We start from the raw sequence: 25,533 nt of genomic DNA, 5'->3' as shown, positions 1-25,533 counted from the left end.
CGTTTTTCTCATCAAGGCTTCCCTGGTGGCGCAGTGGTTGAGAATCTGCCTGCCAATGCAGGGGACATGGGTTCGAGCCCTGGTCTTGGAAGATCCCACATGCCACGGACCAACTGGGCGCGTGAGCCACAACTACTGACCCTGCGTGTCTGGAGCTTGTGCTCCGCAACGAGAGGCCGTGACGGTGAGAGGCCCGCGCACCGCGATGAAGAGTGGCCCCCGCTCGCCGCAACTAGAGAAAGCCCTCGCACAGAAACCAAGACCCAGCACAGCAAAAAAACAACAACAAAAAGTTAAAGGGTATTCAAAACAAACAAACCAGATATATGGGGGTAGGCATTTTCCATCCCAGTTACAGAATGAGAAAACTGAGACTCAAACAGGGAAAATGACTTGCTCAAGGTGGCAAAGAAGGAAGAAGAGCCAGGCTGTAAATTCTGGTTCATCTGATGCCACAGTCCTTTCCCCAACCACAGTGACCGCACCGCCTCCAACTCAACTTCCTCCTCTGCTCCTCCTCCCTCCCCGTCTTTTCAGATGGACTGAGCTGAAACCTGGCCCTTCTGTGAAGCCTCCTGACACCACCGTTTGCCCTGCTCCCCTAGCCAGTCCCTCCGAAGGCAGCACACAGTTACAGACACAATCACGCCTTTAAGCCATCAATCCTCTGAGGTGTCCCTCTTCCTCATCTCAGTTAATAGCATCTACGCAGTTGCTCAAACCCCAACCTGCCCTGCCAACCTCCATCTGTCCTTTTCCTTACCAGCTCTCCCTGTGACGTGTGACCCATCAGCACGTCTGAATCTACTTCTAACGTGATCCCTAATCCTTGCGTTTCTGGCCTCTTCACTGCTACTCCAGCCCAGGCCACCATCTCCGCTGAGAGCCTTCCAGCTACTCTCCAGGATTCCCGTCTTGCCGCCCACGGCCCCCACACAGCAGCTAGAGCTTTGCACAGCCTCCCCTGGTTCCCACGGCAGAGTCTGTGCTTTGCTTCACCGGGGCCTGGAAGTGGGTCTCAGCCTCAGCAGCCTCCTCAGTGTGGTTTCCCACCCCCGCGCCATCCACCTGCCAGCGTCTGCCACTCCGTCACTCCCTCGGACTTGGCCCCCTGCTGTACTTTCCTCATGTCACTTTGTGGTGGACACAAGGTCTGACTCCCCAGTGGCCATTTCTGCTTCCTCTTCTTTTCCTGGCAAATGGGATTCCAGTTTGGATCGGGTGACAACAAATTTGAGGGAGCACACTGGTTCTCCCCACTCCTGGAACTGGGGGGAACACAACTTATGCTTTTGTCCTGGAGAGAAATCCTGAGGGTCTGGGATAACGGTGGCCACTTCCCTTTCCACTGCCACGGATCAGTTTAGAAAGAGCACGGGCTACAGTTCTGGCCGAGGACACGTGAGGGGCGTTCTGTTGGGCGCTGCTACAAGCTTTCCTCACTTTTAAAAAGGGGAACAAGGAAGGGAGGGAGCTGCTCTCTGCCCTGCACCCTCCGAAGGTTTGGGTGCTCCGCGTACAAGAGGGGATTCTTGCTGCTGCTGCTGCAGCCGACTTGCAGACGCTGGCCACTGCTGGCAGGCCTTGACTTCACCGTGGAGCCACTGGCACCACCACGTGTCCTGAGAGCTGAAACCTACGCTGACTCCTCTGTTATTACGGCCCAAAGCATATGCACTATAGATATCTAAACTCACCTTTTTGCTGCTTTATCACGCCTACCTTCCCGCTCCTAAAATGTAAGCTCTGTGAGCGGAGGGGCCTGTCCCTCCATCACTATGTCCCCATCACGTGGACTGGGCATTGTCTGGCACAGCTACAGCAGGTGCTTGATAAATGCTGGCTGCATTCATGTATGAGGCTCCTCCAGGGCAGGGACTCAGTCACTGTGGCTTCTGGGAGCGGCAGGGGCTCAAAAGCCTTCGCTGGATCAACAGGCAGGGAAGCCAGAAGACAGCTGCTTTAGAAACCAATTTAATAATATATACAAGGAGAAATGTACAAAAACAACCTAACAAAGGAGATGCAACAGGGCTGGAGGTGCCCGTCCCAACTAGCTGCCCATGCAGAGGGCCGATGCCAGCCCCTAGCTCGCCCTCCTCCTCCTACACTTGGAAGGGCTCCATGGGCCACCTTGCCCTGACGGTGGGATCCACGTGGTCCTGAAGCCGGTGCCACTTCATGTGGGCATTCCGACCCTTGATCTTGCCAAACACCCTGAGGAGGCACCAGAGGACACAGGGGTCAGAGCAGGGGGAGGCGGGTAGCCCTGAGGGGGGCACCCCAGAGGGCTGAGGGCAGGCGGTGTGGGAGCATCCAGGGAAAGGGCGGTACCTCTCACACTTCTGGCAGGGAAAGAAGCCCTGGCCCTTGCTGCTCCCCGGCAGCTCAGGGGTTCGCTTCGAGCTGGTGTTTGGGCTGGAGTTGGGGATGGACTCCCTCCTGTAACTCTCAGTAGTCCTCTGTAATTCGGGGGTTGGAAGGTGGCTGGGTTTCCTCCGAGGGCTACGAGTGACCTGCAGAGGGGGCAGAGGTGATGAAAGGGTGCTGACCGCCCCGCCGCCCTTCTAAGGGAGAAGCAGGTGTCCAGAGCGTCCAGACGTCGCGGGGTGCATCCCCACACCGCCACCCAGCTTGGATGGGCACCGGGCATCCAGATCCGTGCTGAACTCCTGAAGCCCTACCCCGAGACCCTTTACCTTCGCTTCTATCCTGTCTGCTTCACCCAGCTCTCTCTTGACCCTCTTTTCCGGCACTGGGGCTCGGCCGCAGTCAAAATTGATCATTATTTTCTGCGTGTAGTAGTACTCGACACACTGGGCTACTGTTTTTGTCTGGACCTAGTGGAGGAAGACAGAAGCCGGCTAAGGACAGTGCCTCAGGAGCAGCAGTGAGGATGGCCTTGACGCCCTAAATCCCCTCCCCATGGGGCCAGCCGCCACTTTTTGAAAGCCCTCCTGAAACGTCTCTCCCCTACGGCTTGGTATGCTCCTCTGCTACGGGGGACAGAGAATCACAAAGTCCTCCTGGGGATGAAGGAGTTCAGAGAGAAGCCACCAGAGTCAACACCATCTAAGCTCTGCACGTTCTGAGCAACAAGGCTGGCCCAGGAAGGCTTCTCTCCAGGAAAACGCACACAAAGGTACACACGAGGACGCTCACTGTGACATCATGTGGAGCCACATGTCTACCGACTGGGACTAATTAAAGCAGAGTGTCCTTACGTGGTGGATACCTCAGAGCCTTATGCGACAGCTAGGCAGAGCCCTCCAAAAAACTGAAGAGGAAGGAATACTTCCCAACTCAGTCCGTAAGTTCAACATTTCTCTGATACCAAAGCCAGACAAAGATATTACAAGGAAAGAAGGCTACAGACCAATGTCCCTCATGAACATGATGAAAAATTTTAAACAAAACTTTAACGAACAGAATCCAACTATATATATATATATATATATATATATATGAAAAGGACAATATACCATGACTAAGTGGAGCTCATCCCAGAAACGTGAGGTTGGTTTAACAATCGAAAATCAATGTAATTCATCATATTAAACTTAGAAAAGAAAAATCATATGAGCATCTTGATAGGTGCAGAAAAAGCATTTGATACAATCCAATGTCCATTCCTGATGGAAACTCTCAGCACAATAGGAATAGAAGGAACTTCTCTTCAACCTGATCAATGATACCTACAATATCCCTACAGCTAACGGTGGAGTGGTTTCCCCTCAAATATCATGAATAACACAAGGATTTCCACTCTCACCACTTCTACTCAATACTGTACTGGTGGTTCTAGAGTGCAAAAAGGCAAGACAAAAAGTAAAGGCATCCAGGTTGGAAAGGAAGAAATAAAAGTGTCTTTATTTGCAGATGATATGACTGTCTATGTAGAAAATTCAGTGGAATCCACAAAAACGTTACCAAAACTAGTAAGTTAGTTTGGCAACATTTCAGAACACAAGATCAATATAAAAATCAATTTTATTTCTATACATACTAGCAACAAACCATTGGAAACTGAAATAAAAAAGAACTCTATAACATCATAAAAAACACAAGTACTGGGCTTCCCTGGTGGCGCAGTGGTTGAGAGTCCGCCTGCCGATGCAAGAGGCACGAGTTCGTGCAACGGTCCTGGAGGGATCCCACGTGCCATGGAGCGGTGGGGCCCGTGAGCCATGGCCGCTGGGCCTGCGCGTCCGGAGCCTGTGCTCCGCGGCGGGAGAGGCCACAATGGTGAGAGGCCCGCATACCGCAAAAAAAAAAACAAACCAAAAACAAAACAGACAAAAACCAAGCGCTTAGGAATAAGTCTGACAAAAAGTATGCAACAACTGTACACTAAAAACTTCAAAATATTGCTGAAAAATTAAAGATTGAAATAGAGAGATATACCCTGTTCACGAGGCAGAAGACTCAATATTGTTAAGGTAACAACTCTCCCCAGTTGACGTAGAGAGTCAAAAACAGTACCAATCAAGTTCCTAGCAGGAATTTTTATTTTGAAATTGACAAGTTATTTCTAAAATTCATAGGGAATTAAAAAGGATCTAGAATAAAAAAATAACTTTGAAAAAGAATAACAAAGTTGAAGGACCAACATTTTTTAATTTCAAGACTTAGAATAAAGCTACAGTAATAAAGACAGTATGGGAATAGCTTAATAAAAGACAAACAGATCAATGGAACAGAATACAGGGTCCAGAAGTAGATGCATATATATATATGGCCAACTGATATTTAACAAAGGTACAAAAGCAACTGAGTGGAGAAAGTATGGTCTTTCCAACAAAAGGTATTGGAATAAATATCCATATGCAAAAATGAACTCACCTCGCACCCCATACAAAAATAAACTTAAAATGGATCATAAATCTAGAAATAAAACCGAAAACTATGAAACCTCCAGAAGAAAACATAGGGGAAAATCTTTGTGACTTTGGGTTAGGCAAAGATTTCTTAGATACAACACGAAAAGCACAGTCTATAAAAGAGAAACTAGTAAGTTATGCTTAAGCAAAATTTAAAACTTTTCTTCAAAAGACACTGTTAAGACTGACAAATGGCATATTGGGAGAAAATATTTCCAAAGCATATATCTGCATAAAGGACCGGTGTTCAGAACAAAATAAGAACTCCTACAGCTCAATAAAAACACAGACACTCCAATAAAAACAGAGGCAAAAGATATGAACAGACAGCTCACCAGAGAAGGTGCACATATAGCAAAAAAACACAAAGATGCTCAGCATCATTAGTCATTAGGAAAATGGAGTCAGAGGCTACTGTACACTCATTAGAATGGCTAAAACTAAAGAGACTTAGCATACCAAGTGTCGACGAGGGTGTGGAGCAACTGGACCTTTCATAACCGGCTGGTGGGAATGGGAAGTGGGAGAGCCACTTTGGAAAACAGTTTGGCAGTTTCTTAAAAAGTTAAACATACATCTACTATAAGTTACCCTCATTCCCCTCCTAGGTATTTATAATCCCAACCCCGTGTCCGCAAAAAAAAAAAAAAAAAAACAAACCCAGTACATGTCCGTACAAAGACTTGTATGTAAATGTGCAGAGCAGTTTTATCTGTAGTCATCAGTAACTGGAAACCACCAACAGGTGGATGATTAAATGAACGGTGGTCCGTCCACACAGTGGTATACTCCTCAAAAGTAAAGGGATGAACTATGGGTACACACGACAACAGAGATGACTCTCAAAATCATTACGTTGAGTGTAAGAAGCCAGACAAAGCAGATCACATGCTGTATGATTATTCCATTTATATAAACCTCTAGAAAATGCAAACTCATTTAGAGTGACAGAAAGTAGACAAGAGTTGACTAGGGACCCGGGTGGCAGGAAGGAAGGGTTGCAAAGGGGCAGGAGGGAACTTTTGGGGGTGACAGATATTCTCATTATCTTGATCATGGTGGTGGTCTTACAAGTGTATAAATATGTCAAAACATTAAATCTTACACTTTGATTATGTGCAATTTTGCTTACATCAAGTTAAAAAAAGAGCAAAATAATCAGCAGGATATTAAGTATATGATGTCATCCTTTTTTGAGAAAGTGCATACATATAGGTGCGTAAAATCCGTATGGGCAGTAAATACCTGTCAGGTTATCAATCAGAAGTAGGATTGTGGGGAGGGGCCTGGAGGGCTTTATTTTGAACATGAGATTCATTTCTGTACTGTTTCAGGTTGTTCAAAGCAATGGCATTTTAGTTGTCAACTGTTCACAGCAGGAGCAGAGTATCGCCCCTGACAGGCCCTGCAGTTCTAGCGCCTCGGCCGTGTGAAGGAGCCTTGTCTACACCAGCCGGCCATGTTCGCCTTACCATCTTGTGTATCAAGTAGAAGTCCTTCTTGTAGGCACAGAACGCCTTCTTAAAGAGCCTCTTCTCCATGGAGGTCCAGATGTCCGAACCTATTGGAGAAACAGCCAAGAGGAGGAAGGATGTTTCTCCTTCTGGGACCACAGCCACGGCTGAAGTGCAGACTCCCCTCCTTTTTCAGGCCACCGAGCGCCACTTATATGCCAAGATTTCTGCTAAGCCCCTTACTTGCTTTATCTCACACAATCCTCACAAAAACCTTAGCAGGTAGGGGCTATTACCATACCCACTTGACAGGTGCAGCAACTCGAGGCTTCCTCTGGTTAAGAGACTTGCCAAGGGCAGCCGTGGGCCCCTGGTTGCCTGACTCCAACGCTGGAGTGCTCAACTGGGAAACCTGAGCCCACCCCAACCTGGCACCCCCCTTCTGGCCAGGAAGAGCCCACGAGGGAACCAGTGGAAAGGGGAAGGTTGGATCCAACTAGAGAACAGCACCCACTGAGTCCCCCAGAGAGGATGGGCCCTTCTGGGAGGGCAGGTGTAGGCCCCAAGAGAACTCCGGGAGGCACGTGCAGAGCTTGCCATGGAAACTGACTGGCTCGCAGGGGCCTCAGCCAGGCCAAAACCACGCGGGCCGCCACGCTCGTTACCTGTGTAGTGATAGTTGGCGAGAGGGTGAGTCTGTGGCTTCTGGGGTCCTCTCAGTAAGAGGGTCTCCAGGGCAACCTGGAACGACAGGAGTGGTGGGCAACTCTCTGAGGGAGGGAAGGTGAGGTAGAGGCCCGCCTTCATTCTTTCATCCATTCAGAAAATATGTGCAGCCCTCCCTAAAGCCACCCCTACCCCAGGGCGACTCAAAGTGTGGTCGGTCTGTGGACCGGCCACCAGCTGTGAACCACTTGGGACACATTGCCTACAGCACTAAGCGGACTGTTGAGTGCAGCTGACGTTACCTTTTTCATAGCAAGATTTACTTGATGACCAAACAGTGTGTGGACTTATTCTGGCACAAGCTCCTTATTTCTTCAGGGAGCAGCATTTGGAGTGGCACTGCCCCCGCCCTAACCCATGTTATGGTCCTCATAGCACTAATCATTATCTATCACTTTTTAAAAATGTATTTCATGTGCTCACTCTCCTAAAATGTAAGCCCTGCAAAGAGAGGGCATTTGTCTTGCTCAACAGCGTAACCCCGGTCAGGACTCGCTATGCAGTTTGCAGGACCCAGCGCAAAATGGAAACACGGGGCCCCGTGCTCACAAACTATTAAGAATTTCAAGATGGTGGCAGCAGAGCATTAAACCAAGAATGGGCCCCTGAGCTGGCCCCAGCCTGATACCATGACATCACCAGGTATCGGGAGGACCCAGTAAATGTGTGCTGATTACTCTGCTGAGCACCCACCACGTGCCAGCCACTGCCTCTCAGCTTGAGAAATAGCACCATGTAGCCCTGACTCTTGGGTCTCCAACTCGGGTGACGTGACTTCCTCTCCCACTACACACAGTTGGACTTCTTCATTTTCTAAACTTCAGGATTGTGAGGAGGGTCCTTGGAGGAGCCAGAGGCATTTCTGTTGCATCAGAGGTTTTCATACACCGTTTTTAATCCAAAAGTTCATGTTCAGTAAATAAACCAGATTAATGCAGGCCCTGAGTTGGTTCTGCTAGGCACTGCCTCCCCAGTGCCGCGCTGACATGAGGTAACGCTGGAGGAACCCTGGTGCTCTGCTGTCACCCCAGATAAATAACTGATTGAGCCCGTATGTGTGCATTTCCCCTACGTTCAAAAGGACACCACCACTCCCAAAGCGACCAGGGAGAAGGGTGGGTGGCCAGCCTTTGGTTCTCATGAGCTGCAAAGCCCCAAGTAGAAGGCACGTGTCTTGCGCCTAGAGCCCCTGGCCCTAAGAGAGCAGGGAGCTTCCCACAGCTCCTCTGAGCCCTCCCTCGCCTGCACCGCACCTGGATGTTGCCCTGGGCTTCATGCAGGCAGTGCAGAGCGAGCTCCAGGTTGGTGCCCCCGCCCGGCATCACGCTGGAGCAGGCCACGTTGAAGAGCTCAGTCACTGTTTCCAGCAGGCAGCCCGGCAGCGGGAAGGAGAGGAGACACAGAGGGTCAGCAAGTGCCAGAGAGGAAACCTCCCCAACAGCACAGATGGGGCGGGGGGCTCCTGTCACCATCTCCCTCATCTCTCTGCTAAAAGCAGGCTGAGGGAAGGGAGGGACAAGGAGGATGGGCAGAAACCCTGCTCCTGGCACCTGCTCTGGATGGCCTGCCCAGCTACTGGGTGAGAGGAGAGGTGGGCCAAGGGAACTTCAGCACAGCAAATCCGTCCTGCGCTGAAGGCCAGCTCTGCCCACCCCACCCCCGCCTGGGGATCACTGCTTCTTGGTCAAGGTGAGAACTGGGAGGAGAAAACCCTTGGGGATGGAGGAGGGCCCTCGGGAACCTGGCCCCAAAGTCTCAGCCACCTCTATCCTGTGTTTTCGGGTTGGTCATCACATCTCCCCATGGCTTCCAGACCAGAGTAGCTACATGCTCGTCACTTCCAGCCAGTGATCTGTCCTGGAGCTCTGGGATCTCAGCCTGAAACTGGCTTCCTATGTTGATGTGTCTGAAATGAGGCCACACACACGGACATAGAGACATATGTGTGTGACCAAGATGGGAAATACAAGAGAGATGTGCGGTGAGCCCTGCTCACCAGGGCTGTGGAACCCACCTTTTGGCCATCTCTCAGACACAGGGAGTGCTCATCAGCCCAGTAGACACGCGCAGGTATTCCAGAGACCTCTTGAGGGATACTTCCTTCCTTCCTCCAATTTGCTTTATCGCCAGATTTCTGGCTTCAGGCGTTTGGGGTCTAGGACAGGGGAGGTATGTGCTGATACCTGGCATTCTTCTGTATCCAAGGTAACATCCAAGCTACAAAAGAGTATCTCATTGTGCCATCATCAATTCTATCTAGAACCCCAGGGTGCTGGGCATTCTGTCCCCAGAGATCCAACTATGGTATGTCTGGACAGAAGGAATATTGGGGAAATGCCTGGAAAAATCCACCACTTCTCTCCTAGGGAGGCTCTGGATCTAGACCTGACTTTCCCGTGATGAAGGCTCCCTTGGGGAAAACCGACACTGGAATGCAAGGAGGGTAAAAGCATCCCCACATTGCAAGGACCCTCAGGTTCTAAGTCTGTTCCAACTCACGGTTCAGTGCTGATCTTGCTGTTGTCCTTCACCACACTGATGCCAAAAGAGCCGTCCATGTGATCTGGAAAACACCCAAAGAAGAGCCTCAAGAAGACTGGCTACAACTGACCCATGAGGCCCGTTTTGCCTGACTTTCCAGAGCAGCTAAAAGCAGGCTCTTCAAGATTGCATGGTATACACACACTACTGTATATAAAATAGATAATCAACAAGGACCTACTGTATAGCACAGGGAACTATACTCAATGCTCTGTAATAACCTATATGGGAAAAGAATCTAAAAAAGAATAGATATGTGAATATGTATAACAAAATCACTTTGCTGTATACCTGAAACTAACACATTGTAAATCAACTCTAATCCAATGTAAAATTGAAAATGACAAAACAAAGATTGCAGGGTATGGAGTTTCCTCAAAAATTAAAAGTAGAACTACCATATCATGCAGCAAACCCACTTCTGGGTACTCATCCAAAAGAACTGCAGTCAAGACCTCAAAAAGATATCTGAACTCCCATGTTCACTCCAGCACCATTCATAATAGCCAAGATGTGGAAACAACCTAAATGTCCACTGACAGATGAGCACATAAAGGAAATGTGCCATAAACATACAATGAAATACCATTTAGCCTTAAAAGGAAATTCTGCAATATGCAACAACATGGATGACCATTGAGGACATTATACTAAGTGACATAAGCCAGTCACAGAAAGAGAAACACTGCATGACTCCACTTATATAACATATCTAAAGTAGTTGAATTCATATTGATAGAATCAAAGAGTGGAATAGGGGTTACCAGGGGTTGGGGCAGTGGGAAATGGGAGGTTACTAATCAATGGGCATAAAGTTTCAATTAATCAAGCTCTAGAAATCTGCTGTAGAACATTGTACCTATAGTCAACAATACTGTATTGCACACTTCATTCAATATTTGTTAAAAGGGCAGATCACAGATTAACTGTTCACATCACAATAAAATAAAATAAAAAGATTGCATGGAAGGGGGATAAGACTTCTGAAAAACTAGAGTAAGGAACTGGGCAAAACAACAAATTTACTGACAAAAATCATTAAAAAGAGAAGAACAGTAAGCTAAAGTCTCTGCAAGTTGTCCTAAAGGCATACAGCATTTTAAGAAATACTCATCCAAGGAAATCTACTAAATCGTGGGAAGAACAGTGAGAGTCTGTGGCACTGGAGCCATGGCCCACTCCCTTACCCACCTAGCCCCCAGCTCTTTGTAATGGAAGCTCTACCCAGGTAGGTGCAGCCAAGGAGATGGGGACTTCTTCTTCCCCTGGCTCCCATGCTTAAAGAATTAAAGTAAGATAAAATAAAAATTTCTCATCAAAGAGAAAATGCCATCAAGAGATGGAAATTATTTTTTAAAAAGAAACAAATGTGGACTTCACTGGCGGTCCAGTGGTTAAGATTCCACGCTTCCACTGCAGGGGGCACGGGTTTGATACCTAGTCGAGGAACTAGGATCCTGCATGCTGTGCGATGCAGCCAAAACAAAACAAAAAAAAAAAAAGAAGAAGAAGAAGAACCAAATGGAAATAATTCAGGGGTTAAAAAAGTACAATAACCAAAATAAGGCTCAACAGTAGATCTGAGCTCGCAGAAGAAATGATCAGCAAACCTGAAGATAGAACAATGGAGACTATGAAATCTGAAGAAGAGAGAGAAAAAAAATGCAGGAAACTGAAGAGAGCCTCAGAGAAATGTGAGATGTCATTAAATGCAACAATATATATGTAGTGGGAGTACCAGAAAGAGGGGAGAAAGGGACAGAATATTTAAAGTATTAATGGCTGAAAATTTCCCAACGTTGATGAAAAACAATATGTATATCCAGCAAACTCTACAAACTCCAAGAAAGATTAAACACAAAGAGCTCTACATCCAGACATAACATAGGCAAAATGTGGAAAGCAAAAATAAAGATAAGATCTTGAAAGCAAAAAGGGAAAAACAATTTGTTACACACAACGGCACTACAGTAAAATTAACAGCTAACTTCTTAAGAGAAACGATGTAGGTTACAAGGCAATGGCATAATATATTCAAATTACTGAAAGTAAAAGAGTGTTAACCAAGTATCTTATATTCAGCAAATTATCTTGCAAAAATGAAGGTAAAATAAAGACACTCCCAGATAAATAAAAACTGAGGATAACTGTTGCTGGCAGACCTGTCTTACAAGAAATATTGAAGGTGAAATATTATTCAGCCCACAAAAAGGAACAAAGTACTGATACATAGTGCAACGTGGATGAAACCTAAAAACATCATGCTAACTAAAAGAAGGCGTTCATAAAGGACCACATACTGTATGATTCCACCCATATGAAATAGGCAGAATAGCCAAATCGATAGAGACAAAGTAGATTAGTCATTACCCATGGCTGCGGATGGGGAGGATGGAAAGGAGGGACTGCTAATAAGTACAGGGCTTCTTTTGGGGATGATGAAAATTTCTGAAAACTGATGGTAGTGATGGTTGCACAGCTCTGTGAATATACTAAAAACCATTGAATTCTATACTTGAAAGGGATGAACTGTATGGTATGTGAATTATATATCCCTAATAAAAATAGATACTAAAGAAAGTCCTTCAGATTGAAAGCAAATGACATCAGATGGTGAGTTGAATCCAAACAAAAAAAAAAAAAAAAAAAAGCGAAGCGCTAGTAAATATGGGTAACTATAAAAATCACTATGATTACATATTTCTTTTCGTTTCTTAATGGCCTTAAATATAACTGCATAAAACAATATGTATTGTGGGCCTGTAACATACAGAGATATAATATATGTGACAGTAACTGCACAAGGAGCACAGCTGCATTGGAGTAAAGGAATACCACCTCAGACAGTAACTCAAATCCACAAGAATAAATGAAGAGATCAGAAATGGTAAAGAAGAAGGTTAATATAACAACCTCTATAAATCATGCTTGCTTTCCTTTATTCTCTCAGTGTTTTTACACGAAATAAAAGTATATAAAGCAAGAAACATGACCAGTAAGGTTATTACTGGGTCTCTCACATATAATAGCAAAAGAGTTAGAAGGAAGAGAGCTAGATAGGAGCAGTGTTTCTATATTTCATTGTTAGTGAGTTATTACACATCCTAACAGATTCTGATAAGACATATATTTTAAGTCCTAGAGCAACCACTAAGAAATGACTAAGAAAAAGTGAAAAATTAACAGAATTAAAATGTTACACTAGAAAATACTCTCTTTATACAAAAGAAAGCAGGAAAGGAGGAACAGAGGGAGAAAAAGACATGTAACGTATAGAAAATAGAAAGCAAAATGGCAGATGTAAATCCAACCATATCAATCTAACATTAAACAAGAAGGGATTAAACAAACCAATCAAAAGGCAGAGTTTGTAAGACTGGATAAAAAACACATGATCCAACTAATGGTGTCTAGAGGTAACATGCTTTATTTTCAAAGACACAAATAGTCTGAAAGTAAAAGACGAGAAAAATATATATATACCAAGCAAACAACAACCAAAAAAGAGAATGGAATGGCTATACTAATGTCAGGCACATTAGACTTTAAAACCAAAAATATTACTAGAGATAATGATAAAATTATTGTAATTATGACAAATGATGTCACAATCACATCCTAATGATAAAAGGTCAAGCCGTGAGGAAGATGTGACAATTACAAACATATACACACCTAAAAACAGACCCCCAAAATACACCAAGCAACAAACGACAGAACTGAAGGATGAAATAAACCATTAAAAAAGAACAGTTGGAGATTTCAATACTTTCAACAGTGGATAGGGCAACTAGGCAGAAGATCAACAAGGAAATTGAAACTAACTAGACAAAACAGACAAAATACAGCATTCCACCAAACATCAGTAGAATACATTCTTCTCAAATTCACATGGAACATTCTTCAAGACAGACTGGATTCTAGCCCATATAACATGCCTCAATAAATTTTAAATTTTAAAATAAATTTAAGGGAATTCCCTGGCGGTCCAGTCATTAGGACTCCACGCTTCCGCTGCAGGGGGCATGGGTTCGACCCCTGGTGGGGGAACTAAGATCCTGCAAACCGCACAGCACAGCCAAAAAAAAAATTAATTAATTAATTAAATAAATTAAATTGATAAAGAAACAAAGTATGTACTCTGACCAAAAGAGAATTAGATTACAAATCAATAAAAGGCAGCAATTTGGAAAATTCACAAATATGTGAAAATTAAGCAACACACTCATTAATAGTCAGTGTATTAAACAAGAAGTGGAATGATAAATTAGAAAATACTTTAGCTGAATGAATATAAAAACACAACATACTAAAACTTACAAAATGTAGCTAAAGCAATGTTCAGAAGGAAATCTATAGCTGTAAAATGTCTGTATTAAAAAAGAAGAAACATCTCAAATCATTTATGGTCTACTGACTTTCCACAAAGGTAGCAAGACAGGGCTTCCCTGGTGGCACAGTGGTTGAGAGTCCGCCTGCCGATGCAGGGGACACGGGTTCGTGCCCCGGTCTGGGAAGATCCCACATGCCGCGGAGCGGCTCGGCCCGTGAGCCATGGCTGCTGAGCCTGCGCGTCCGGAGCCTGTGCTTCGCAACGGGAGAGGCCACAACAATGAGAGGCCCACATACCGCAAAAAAAAAAAAAAAAAAGAAGAAGAAACATCTGAAATCATTTATGGTCTACTGACTTTCCACAAAGGTAGCAAGACAGGGCTTCCCTGGTGGCGCAGTGGTTGAGAGTCTGCCTGCCGATGCAGGGGACATGGGTTCGTGCCCCGGTCTGGGAAGATCCCACATGCCGCGGAGCGGCTGGGCCCGTGAGCCATGGCCACTGAGCCTGCGCGTCCGGAGCCTGTGCTCCGCAACGGGAGAGGCCACAACGGTGAGAGGCCCACGTACAGCAAAACAAAACAAAACAAAACATGGTACGAGGACAATTCAATGAGAAAAGAAGAGTATTTTCTAGTGCTAGAAGAACTGATACATACATGCAAAAGAGTGAATTTGGACTCCTACCTCATACAGTATATAAAAGTTAACTAAAGATTGATCGCAGGCCTAAGAATAAGTTGGACTTCATCACAATTAAAAACTTGTGTACTGCAAACCATATCACAAATAAAATGAAAAGACAACCCACAAAACGGGAGAGAATTTGCAAATCATATATCTGATAAGGGGCTTGCATGCAGACTATATAAGGAACTGAGACAACTCAATAATAAAAGGATAAGAATTCAATTGAAAAAATGGGCAAAGGATCCGAATAGACATTTCTCCCGAGAAGATATACAAATGGATAATAAGCACATGGAAAGATGCTCAACATCATTAGCCATCAGGGAAATGTAAATCAAAACCACAATGAGGGGGCTTCCCGGGTGGCGCAGTGGTTGGGAGTCCGCCTGCCGATGCAGGGGACGCAGGTTCGTGCCCCGGTCCGGGAGGATCCCGCGTGCCGCGGAGCGGCTGGGCCCGTGAGCCATGGCTGCTGAGCCTGAGTATCCGGAGCCTGTGCTCCACAACGGGTGAGGCCACAAACAGTGAGAGGCCCACGTACCGCAAAACAAACAAACAAACAAACACCTCACAATGAGCTACCACTTTACACCCACTAGGATGGGTGTAATAAAAAAGACAGCTAAGAAGTGTTAGCAAGGACGTGGAGAAACTGGAACTTTCATACAATGCTGGTGGAAATTTAATGTGACCCAGCCATTTTGGAAAGCAGTCTGGCAGTTCCTTAAATGGTTAGATATAGTTACCCTTTGACCCAGCAATTCCACTCTGAGTTATATACCCAAGAGAAATGAGGACTTATGTCCAACAAAAACTTACACATAAATGTTCTTAACGGCTCTGTTTGCAATAGCCAAAGGACACAAACAACCCAAATGCTCGTCAACTAATGAATGGATAAATAAAATGTTGTCTATCCAGAGAATTCAATATCATTCATCCATAAAAAGAAGTGAAGCACTGATGCATACTACAACATGAACCTTGACAACATTATTCTAAGTGAACAAACTAGACACAGAATGTCCCGTAATTTATGATTCCAATTACATGAAATGTCCAGAATAGGGAGACCCATAGAAAAAGTAGGTTGGTAGACTGGTGGTTGCCCAGGGCTGAGGACTTGGGGGCTACAGGGCCTGTGTGTCACCGCTCGTGGATATAATCTTCTGGGGTGATGAAAATGCTCTAGAATTAGATTGTGGGATGGGTGTACAATCCTAAGAATACACTAAAAAATCACTGTACACTTTAAATGGGTGATTCATATGGCATGTGAATTATACCTCAATAAAGCTGTTTAAACAATTACTCGAAAGGGCAGGCAGAAGGGTGGTTAGGCTAAATGGCGTCTATTTTCTTTCTGGCTACAAAGTTATAAGCACCTAGAAGGCTGCTGGTCCCAGATGGTCCTGGGATAGTTCTGAACAGCAACGGGACCCCCAGAGCAGACCCAGGCGTAGGCCAGAGAGAGTGGCTGGACCAAATTCTACAGGGGGCGGGGGTCTGGCCCCCCGCAGGCCTATCATGGGGTGATCAAGCTCACTCACCAAGCATGGCGCTGATGAGCCTGTCGGGACGGGCCCGGGCAGATGTGGAACAGAGAGTGTTGAAATACAGTCCAGAGCCCTCCCGGATGGGGCTGAGCATCGGGGGCGGTGTGTAGGGAGGTCACTGGGACAGTCCCTTCAGGAGGTGGTCCATCAGGAACACGGGCGAGCGCAGGCAGCCCTGGCGGCATCCTCCCGGGCCCGGCTCCCCAGACATGGAGGGCGGAGGAGGGATGAGCAGTGCCTTGGGCCGGAGGAGCTTCTTCCGCTTCCTGTGTTGGCTGCTCTCCTTGATGTCTCTCTCTTCCCCGTCCTTCTCCTGACCCTGGAGAAGAAGAGACTTCAGAACCACGGGGGTCACCTGAGGCCACCGGCCCCAAACCTCAGACCTCAAGATGGCCTGAGAGTGGGAAAGGGTACTGACCAGCCAGATGCACACCCAGCATGGCCGTGCCCAGAGTCCTCAGCGCAGGAAGCCGGGCAGGGCCACCACGCCTGAGCCAGACTCCAGACCCTAAGCCGGGCGACATTTGACGCTGGGGCCTTCTCAGGCACCCACACCCCCCAAGGAGGGCCCTCACTCAGACCATTTTGGAAACTCATGTCCGTTGTTAAAGTGACTGGCACTTAAAGTGTGGGGGCCAGACAGATGCAACAGCATGACAAAAGGAAAACCTGTTGCCCTCAAAATGACAGCAGCTCCTGGGAGACAAACAGTGGGCTCCGTGCACCCCGTACCCGAGTCCAGCATGGACTTCTCCAGGTGGGGTCTTCCAGCACAGGCTGAAGAGACGACGGCTTGACCTTGCTACACTCTCTCTTACCTCCACACAATCTCCCCTCCTCTCTGCCCATCTTACCCCTCCTCATCCTCCAGCTCTCAGCTGCAACGCCCCCTTCCTCAGGCAGGGTCTCTCGTGCCCTCGGGGCTCCCACAGCTCACTCTCCCAGCCCGGCCCGTTCTGGGTCCTCAGTGTCCGGGGATGGGTCTATCTACTCCGCTGGGCTGGGAGCCCCAGGAGACGGGGGCAGGCCTGTTGTGGTCGCTGCAGTGTCCCCAGCCCTGCCCAGCACAGGGCCAGACACAAAGGAAGTTCACTGGAGGTTGAAGGGATGAAGGAACATGCAAATCAAGCTCTTCTGGAGTCAGGATTTGGGGGCTTTTCTCACAGCTCCCACTGGAAGCTGGAAAGCAGCTGGAAGGAAGTGCACCCACCTTGCTCCCCGGGGGATGGTTCGCTGGAGCCACTGGCACCGACACTGGGACCACCAAAGGGGCTGCGGTCATGTTGTCCAAGGACTTCCTGCCTCCCGGGGAACTCTGCCTGTCCCCCTCTGGCCTCAGCACCTACCTGTCTTGGTGGCTTGCAAAACTCCATGCCACACACCTACACACAGAGCAGAGCCAGCCCTTTAAGAGACACAGTAGGTAGGGAGCAAGGGGCCCCTCCAGAGCAGCACAGCCCTGACTCCCGGCCCCCAGCCAGGCTCCCCGCAGGAGGACGGCTCCATCCTGAGATGAATGGCAGCTTCGAGCCCCTTCACCTGCGGCTCCTGCTTCCCTCGAGGTGACGGCCACTGGTCGCTGTGAAAACACATGTGGCTGCTCAGCCCTCTCTCTGTATAAAACATCTGGCTGCAATTCTTGCAGACGTAAGTGCTCCTTGGCTCTGCCCAGTCTGTGGGACCACCATTGTGCTGGTTACTGTGGGGAAGAAAGGGAGAATGGGGCTCCGTCCCCAAACACTGATCCTCTGACAGACAGCTTTGGACGAACCCTAAAGAAATGGACATGATGCCCCCGATTCTCCGTGGCCTGGTGCTCGCCCCTTCAGGAGTGGAGCATCCAGAGCTCGCTCACCCAGGGCCAGCACATCAAAGCCACCACAGGACTCCCGAGGGGCTTCTGAACTTACCAGCCACCCGCCATGTTCTCCTCCTTCATCGGGTGGGGGAGCCGGTAGATATTTCCACCCTGAAGACGAAAATACCTCTGAGCCAACATATCAGAAATGAGATGCAAGAGTGAAAACTATAAGTCTTGGAAGAAAACACAGGTGTAATTCTTGGTGACCCTGGAGTAAGCAGTGGTTTCTTGGATGACTCCAAAACCAAACAAAAGACAGATGTATTGGACTTCATCAAAACTTACAACTTCTGTGCTTCAAAGGACATCATCAAGAAGTGAAAAGACAGAATAAGAGAAAAAAGTTGCAAATCATGTATCTGATAAGGGACTATGTAGATTTATGTATCTGTGATACATAATGAACTCTCACAGCTCAAAAGTAAAATCACAGCCCAATTTAAAAATGGGCAAAGGGTCTGAATAGACACTTACCCAAAGAGGATGTACAAGTGGCCATTAAAAGATGCTCAGGATTATTAGCCATCGGGGAAATGCAAATTAAACTATAATGAGATTATCATTTCCCACCCACTAAGGTGAACCAACTGGACAATAACAAGTGTTGGTGAGGATGCAGAGAAACTGGAGGCCTCATACACTCTGGGTAGGGATATAAAACAGCACAGCATTTTGGAAAAGTCTGGCACTTCCTCCAATAGAATTACCCTAGAGCCCAGCAATTCCCCTCCAAGGTATTTCCCAAGAGAAATGAAAACATATGTCTAAACAATAATCTGTACACAAATGTTCATAGCGCCGTTATCACAATGGCCAAGAAGGGTAAACAACCCAAATACCTATCAGCTGATGAATGGATAAATAAAATATGGTGTATCCATACAATGGACAAGTTACCAGCGATAAAAAGGAGTGAAGTTCTGACCCGTGCTACAGCACAGAGGAACTCTGAGAACATCAGGTTAAGTGAAAGAAGCAAAAGACACGAAAGGCCACGCAGCGTTAGGATTCCAATCACATGAAGTGTCCAGGATAGGCAAATCCATGGAGACAGAAGGTAGATGCATGGTTGCCAGGGGCTGGGAGGGATGGAGAGATTGCGGGTGACAACCAACGGTGTGGGGTTTCTTTTTGCGGTGATGAAAGTGTTTTGGCAAAGAGTGGCGATGCGTGCACGACCTCGTAAACAAACTAAAAACTACTGGATGGTGCACTTCAAGATGGTGAATTAGATGGCACGTGAATATTAAAGCTGTGAGAAAAAAAAAGAGGAGGAGGTAGCTGTGGTGTGACAGGAAGGATGCTGGACCTCGGAATATCACGAAGAGACGTGGCCAAGCTCTCTGCACCCAGGACCTCACGGGCACGATGTGGGAGGACCCAAGCTGCTCCAAAAGGGCGGACCAGTGCCAGGCGTGCAGTAGGGGCCAAGTCGGACTTGTGGACCTGTGATTCACAACCAGAATAGACACAGCATTTCACGTACAAATATCAAGGGCAAAGGAGCTCTGCCTTTACATGCTCTGAAGAAGTGAAGGAGGCAAATCCAAAAGGAAGCGAAAGGCAGAAAGAAAGCAAATAGAAAAAGTTTAGTGAAGAAACATGATGCAAAGTGTCTCTGACAACTCTAAAGCCCTGTTCTGTTTTGTGTGTGTGTGTTGCAGGGCGGAGGGTGATGGGAGGAACCATCACTTCTCTGGACCTTCATTCCCCCCTCTGTAAACAAACTGCATCTGAGGATTTGCTGAGGTTAAATACAGTGCCTGGACAAGTCAGAAACACGGACACAGGTAAGGACGAGACTCTGCCTCCCGCATGGTCAGGTCCCGTGAGAGGGCCCTGGTACCTGGATCCTGTTGAGTATCATCAGCTTGGACTTGGAGTCCCAGGGGGGATCCGCTGGAGGCCCGGCCAACGACGAGAAGGAGGCCATGGCTACCTGGCTTGGAGAAGCCGCACAGCACATATCCATTTTCACTTTCTCCTTCCGGAAGCCTGGAAAGCCCTGGGCCCTGGAGTTGCCAGAGAAGAGCCTGCAGCCTCCGCCCCAGGAGCAGGCCGGGCCCTCTCCACCTTTTGTGGCCCCGGAAGCCGTGCCATTCTCAGCCTGGGCCTGCTTCCCTGGGAGGTGGGCTCTGGATGGCTCCTCCCCTCCTAACTGGGTCTGACGCAGGCTCCCGGGGGAGATGTCCCCCAGGTCCAAGGTCCCTTTCGAGGATCTCAACTGCTTGGCCAGAGAGGAGATGTCTGGCTTCCCAGGAGGGTCCAGGGACGATGCTGTGAGGGCAGGTGGAGCAGCAGCCACTTTTGGTCTTCCCTTTGTGTCCTGCCTCACGCTGCTGGGGGAGGCCTCTGTGGGGAGAGAGGGTGTGGATTTTCTCCTGCGGGCTAGGGATCCCTCTGGCTCAGGGTTCATGGGGCCAGCATGCAGAGAGTCAACAGTGGGCGCCATAGGTGGGGGCTGCTGTGGCCACGGCCCCTGCAGTGACTTCAGGGCAACTTGCTTGCCGTCGGGTGTGGGAAGCTGGGAGGAGGCGGCAGCCACCCGGGTGTGGGAGAAGATCCGCTGGGACTTGGTGATCATCTGGAACACCTGCATCTGCTCGTGGCTCACCAGAGACTCCTGAGACCTCAGGAACAGCTGCCGGAAGAGCGGCGGGGCATCCGACGGGAGGCCGCTGGACTCTGGGCCGTTCTGGGGTCCAGGCTCACCAGGGTTCTGCCACGAGGAGGAGTCGCAGTCGAACTTGCTCTTCTTGGAAGCCCAGGAGTCCTCTTCCCGGCTGGTGCTGGCATATCTGGGGTCACCCGAGGCTTCCCCCGGTGCCTTCAGGAGCGTGGGAGGGAAAGGCGGCGTGTCCTCCACACCGGTGCCCCGGCTGGGTGAGGGCTCCCCCGCAGGGGAGTCGCTGCTGAGCCCGGGGCAGGCCCGGAGCCCTCCTGGGACGGCACTGCAGAGGGCTTGTGGACGACAAACATACTGTTTCCTTAGCTCTTAGGGCAGCCCGACAGGTTTCGGAGCCACTGGAAACTGTGGTCTGATGGCTGGGAACTGGCGGGGACAGTCTGGCCACGGAACAGAGGCAGGCAGGCGGGCAGGGGAGCGCCCTCGGGCCAGCCCTCCAGGGATGATGGGGGCTGGAGCAGCGGCAGCTCCGGCTCGGCTGGGTAGGGGCCGCTGTTCTCCGCTGCATGCGAGTGGACAGCCGTGAACACGTCCGTGGCAGGCTCCTTCCATGGGGGCCAGGGCTCCTCGGGAACCTCAGTGCCCAGGGCTCCTGGGGCCGCTGGGGTGCTGGCTGGGCCCCAGAAGGAGGACCCTGACGAGGGCAGGGAGGAACAGGCCGTGATCCTCCCTTCGCCGCTGTCTGAAGGCCCTCCCGGGGCTGGCCTGGGAGAAGGGATCTTCTGGCAGACGATGCTGTTCATGATACAGCGCAGGAGGTCTTGGTTGGGGAAGAGGGAGCTGGGGGACGGGGCTTCCGGGGGCACCAGGGACAACAGGCTCGCGGGTGCGGGCTGGTTGGCAAACTCGTGCGCGTGGGGTGAGTTCCCGCAGGGCTCCTCCTCCGGGGGGGCCTACTTGAGGATGCACAGGCCGTGCTGGACCTCATAGTGCCGGCGCACGGAGCGGTAGTCGCAGTAGCTCTGACTGCAGCCCTGCTCAATGCACACAAAGGGCTTGGTCTTCTGGTGAGTGAGCGTGTGCCAGGTCCTGGAATCACATGAGGAGAAAGTTAGTAGGTGTCTCGGCGTGGGTCACCCACTGCAGGAGCCCAGGCGTGTCCCCAGGGGCCAGCAGCATCGCAACTCAGAAACTGTGCTCAGACCCTATGAGGAAAGACCCCTGCTACGGCCAAAGCCGTCTGGAAGGGGGAGCTCTTGCCCTCACCCCTAAGCAAACCCCTAATCTGAGATTTAAAAAATCAGTGGGAGTCAAGGCAGAGTTCCCCAAAGTGGGTTCCTAAGGAACACCAGTCTCCAGAGTTGCTCCCTGAGGACTTGGGCTCAGCTGGCAAATAAGTTTGGGAAAAACACTCTTTACTTCTTGGAGGTTCCTAGGAGCAAACTGAAAAGCCACAGAGCAGATAAAGAGAGATCTGTTGAACTTTCCATGTCTCTCAAACTTATTTGCCCACAAAACCCTTTTTTTAAATAGACCCGTTTAGCATCCCCGAGAACCAGACAACCAGAGTTCTGAGAACGCACTTGAGGAAATGCTAACTTGGGGATGATCCTTCCTCGAACAAAGGAGTCTTTGCCTTCCCACAGGAGTCCTCTAGACAGCTACCTGGGAGCCCCACAGCAACAACAACAAAAAGCCAAATTTGCCTATAATTTCTGCAAATATAAACGAATACAAGTATGTATTATATTTACATCATACTTATACCTGCATTAATATATTATAAATATAAACAAATGGGTAAATCACCCTCTGGGTTCCCAACAATCCTACTCCGGATGGTTCTAATCAATGGGACCCAGTAAATAATGAAACCCTTTCCCAAACGTGGACCCTTGGCCTCCATCTGAGGGAAGCAGCAGAGAGGGCATCTGGAGACCCACTTTCTAGCCCTAACTGTTACCAGCTTGTGACAGGAGTAAATCATTTCCCATCCTTAATGGTGAGAGAGGAGAGGATACAATGAAAGCGGGATTCATCGAAGCCTCAGTAAAGGCTGGGCGAGCTGTAAACATGCAAGGGATCGTCCTCTCCCACTTACGAGTCTCTCAGTTTGAAAGTCTGTCTCTCCTCCCTCGGCAGCAAGAAAAGCTTATCATTTCTAAGACATGAAGAACAAACGGAATTCTGCTGCTCTTACACTGAGCTTGCTTTTTAAAGTCAAGTTTTAAAAAAAACTCGAGTTAATAAAAGGGGGAATTAAAAAAGGAAAAAACAGAGTGAACACTCCATTGCCATGTTCTAGAAACAGGCATTTCAGAACCCCTCACGCCCTGGTGTTATCCCAACATATATTCCTCATGGAGTGCATATCTGTTCTGCTCAGACACCCACCAGGGACTCTGAAACTTTCTCTACACAGTTAGCCCAACTCCCTCCATGACAAAATTGCCTCAGGAGTGTGTTTTGAAAGCAAATGGGTCCTGTCTGCAAATCGCAGCGGCGCTCTCCTCACTGGAGTGAATCTGGAGGCTGGGGAGGGTGGGCTGTGCGGGGCAGTGTAGGCCCTGCCCCCCCCCCCAAACACTGGCCGTGGTAGGAGCACAGGTCGCACACACCTGGGACACCCGACGGTGGGGGGCGGTGCAGGTGGATGGGAGGGGATGCAAAAGAACCGGGAACACGCCCAGCCCCCAGCAGCCCCCTGAACAGACATCCCGACCAGACTCCTACATACAGGTGGTCCTGACGCTTAAAGGCCTTCCTGCAGATTTTGCACACGTGTCTCCTCTCCTGGCTGTGCGTCAGGTAGTGCTTGCTGAGAGAACTGGCGCTGCTGAACACCTTCCCGCAGAGGCTGCAGTCCAGGAGTGGGTTCTGAGGGGACCTGTGCTGCCGCTTTCCTTTCCTTGTGCTCCCAGACGTGGCCCTGCCTCCTTCGTTAGCCTCTTTGGGCACCTTGAGCACGCCTAGCCCCAGGTCTAGACAGAGGGAGAAAGCACAGGTTATGACATCCGGGGACATTGGAGCCCGGGCGCAAGCACTCTACCACCCTCGGACCAACTTCAGCAGCTGAGACCAACTCAGGGAGTTGGCCGAGAACCCCAACTTCAGCAGCTTCACTCGCAGAGAAGACCAGGCTTAGCACCAGGTGAGGGGGAGAAGGGACCCTGGTCAGGCCACCCCTCCAGGGCGGCACGCAATCTTCAAGCCACACTTGGGGGGTAAGGGAGGGGACAGCAACAGTCTGAGTGCTTCCAGGACACAGTGACTGGACAGGCAGGACTTCATGACGGTAACATCAACAGCACACTTGCAAGTGCAATCCAGAAATGCACAATGCAAAATCTTAGAAAAGTTTAAGTCCTTTCTCCCAGCCAATTCCACTCTGGTTTTTTAATTAAGGAAATTAAGGCAGATCTGTACAAATTAACGGAGATCTTGCAGTGAACTGCAAGCGAGTTAACTGCAGCATTATTTTTCCTGGTGAAATGTGAGAAACCACCTAATAACTGACACGAGGGCAGGTGGGTGACTGCATTCTGGTCTCAATGGTCTATGGCGCAGGCATTTAAGATACAACTGTAGGAAAATATCCATTGACGTGAAAGGATGTTCATGCTGTATCACTAAGTGCTGTGCCACTAACAAGAGGATTGTTGAAAAACGGAATGATCTAGTCTTTAAAAGGGAAAAATAAATTTGAATAGAAACAAACAGAATGGGATTGATTGGTAGCATCATGGATCAACTTAATTTTCCTTTTCCTATATATCTGAATTTTCCATGTTTCTCTACTCCTTGGGTAAATGAGTAGGTTTTTTTTATAATTTCATTTTTGATTTTTTTTCTTTGACCCATGAGTTATTTTAGAAGAGTGTTCTTTAGTTTCCAAATACTTGAAGACTTCTTTCTCTTCTTTCTTTTATTTATTTATTTATTTTTGGCTGCATTGGGTCTTCATTGCTGCGCGAGCTTTCTCTAGTTGTGGCGAGTGGGGGCTACTCTTTGTTGCGGTGTGTGGGCTTCTCTTATTGCGGAGCATGGGCTCTAGGCTCACGGGCTTCCGTAGTTGTGGCACGCGGGCTCAGTACTTGTGGCTTGCAGGCTCTAGAGCGCAGGCTCAGTAGTTGTGGCGCATGAGCTTAGTTGCTCCGCGGCATGTGGGAGCTTCCGGGAGCAGGGCTCGAACCTGTGTCCCCTTCACTGGCAGGTGGATTCTTAATCACTGCGCCACCAGGGAAGTCTGCAATAAAGTATTCTTAAATTAACATATGTACTTTTGTGTGTGTGTGTGTGGTACGCGGGCCTCTCACTGTTGTGGCCTCTCCCGTTGCGGAGCACAGGCTCCGGACGCGCAGGCTCAGCGGCCATGGCTCACGGGCCCAGCCTCTTCACGGCATGTGGGATATTCCCGGACCGGGGCACGAACCCGTGTCCCCTGCATCGGCAGGCACTCTCAACAACTTCGCCAACAGGGAAGCCCCACTTTTTTTTTTTTAACACAAAATGCTACTCCACACTGAATAGACTATAGTATAGTGTAAACATAACTTATGGGCACTGGGAAAGAAACAAACAAAACTCCTATGATTGGCCTTATGGTGGTGGTCTGGAACCGGACCTGCAGTACCTCTGAGGTATGCTGATACTTGAGTGACGGCAGTCAAAACTGAGAGCAGAGATTCTCTAACTCTGGTTTCATTAAGAAATAGCTGGTGAGACTGTGTTAAACATTCAGGTTCAAACACACCTAGTGCCCAGATCTTAGTTTTTAATACTGTTCTCCAATAAAAGTAACCAGGGCTCCTTGGATAAAGGGCTGGTTCGAAGACTGGGCAGGAAATTATACAGGATGTCCTTAGAGTAT

The 25,533-nt window shown here is 48.6% G+C and overlaps 1 pseudogene across 1 annotated transcript; it reads right to left on the bottom strand.

The window, feature by feature from the left end:
* Positions 1 to 1,078: 1,078 nt before the first annotated feature.
* Positions 1,079 to 25,077, bottom strand: LOC308606362 (zinc finger protein 541-like; annotated as a pseudogene). The gene is made up of 13 exons: positions 23,401 to 25,077; positions 19,884 to 21,752; positions 18,087 to 18,145; positions 17,716 to 17,875; positions 16,171 to 16,495; positions 9,560 to 9,623; positions 8,824 to 8,966; positions 8,314 to 8,417; positions 7,000 to 7,075; positions 6,353 to 6,441; positions 2,700 to 2,840; positions 2,335 to 2,516; positions 1,079 to 2,217 (listed from the first exon to the last, which is right to left on the bottom strand). The product of its transcript is annotated as a zinc finger protein 541-like (transcript).
* Between the last annotated feature and the right edge of the window lie 456 nt (positions 25,078 to 25,533).

The sequence above is a fragment of the Mesoplodon bidens genome (genome assembly GCF_964165515.1).
Source record: "Mesoplodon bidens genome assembly, chromosome: 18".
NCBI classification, from domain to species: domain Eukaryota; kingdom Metazoa; phylum Chordata; class Mammalia; order Artiodactyla; family Ziphiidae; genus Mesoplodon; species Mesoplodon bidens.
The sequence above is the reverse complement of the archived record's forward strand: the minus strand, read 5'-3'. Positions and strand labels throughout refer to the sequence as shown.